This window comes from Oryzias latipes, chromosome 16 (genome assembly GCF_002234675.1).
Source record: "Oryzias latipes chromosome 16, ASM223467v1".
In the NCBI taxonomy this organism is placed as follows: domain Eukaryota; kingdom Metazoa; phylum Chordata; class Actinopteri; order Beloniformes; family Adrianichthyidae; genus Oryzias; species Oryzias latipes.
The window spans coordinates 20,556,265-20,557,522 of NC_019874.2; positions in this window are offsets into that span (position 1 = coordinate 20,556,265).

A 1,258-nucleotide genomic window follows, 5' to 3' on the forward strand; every position below is an offset into this window, starting at 1 on the left:
AAAATGCAACAAGAAGATATTAAAACACCAAAAACACAATTTTTAGAGGATTCTGCATGATTTAGGGGCGTTGAAATAAGGAAAAATCTGTAAAACACACCTGTGTCTCACCTCTTTCACCTTAACTCACCCTTGCTTGTCGTATTTGTAAATAAAAATGTGCATGAACTTTATTGCTTTGTTCTCACCTATGAGCTTGCTACTTCGTGTGGGGCCACCTGTGTATAATTTTGCTAATTTTTCATCTAAAGACAGCCCATATCCACCCCTAAGGGGACCTGTGACTAATACTAAACACTGTTACAAACACAGTTGTCATACACCTGTACAATGTGTGAAACTTGCCGCATTTAACCCATCCCCTTGGGAAACGAGGAGCTGCAGTAATACCCACTCAAGAACCATCTGATGGATCAATCCAATACTTAATCCAATCCAATCCAATAGTTAAATGCTGCATGTTGAGCATTGAAGAATTGGGTCCCATTTTTAGAGTCTTTGGTATGATTTGAACACCCGACCTCCATTTTCTGAGCAGATGCTTTACCACAAGTCCTAAAGAAGAACACATCAAATGCTGTCTTGTATGAATACGCTTTGAGAAAAAATTAAATAAAGACAGATTATAGCATGTTTATAAATACATGAAGTTGTGATGTCTTCAAGAAGAAACATGAAAACAAATACTTCAAGATGGGAGAAGAACAACATATTATACATCACTTTTAACATGGTAAATGTTTTTTTTTGCCCATTTTTTATTGAGAAAATGTAAAATTATGTTAAAAAGTTTAGGTAAAACAACATAAAACTTACAATAAAAATGTAATTGGAAACAAAGTACATAAATATGGTGGGAACATGGACACGTGAGGGTTTTTTCACAGGCAAATAAGCTTTGAGGTTTTTTTAAGCAAAAACTGAAAAAAGTATTGCTTGCTTGAATAATCAGTATTTCATGAGTATGACAGAATACCAAACATTTGCCCCGGTTCTCCTGCTGGAAAACGCTGTGCATACTGTGTCTACATCTGTCTACAAAGCAATGGATTCTCCACAACTGGTGCAAAACGTTGCAGGTGTTGACCCCAGATCAGCACGACAAGCAATAAAACACTCAGTAAAAAGACACCTGTTTAACACATTTATGTAACTCCCCTACTGGGGCACATGCATGAGGGTTAGAGTGGTGTTAAAAACAATATAGATATTTTTAAATAATTTAAAATATATTTTTTCTTTTGTAACTCTTAAAAAC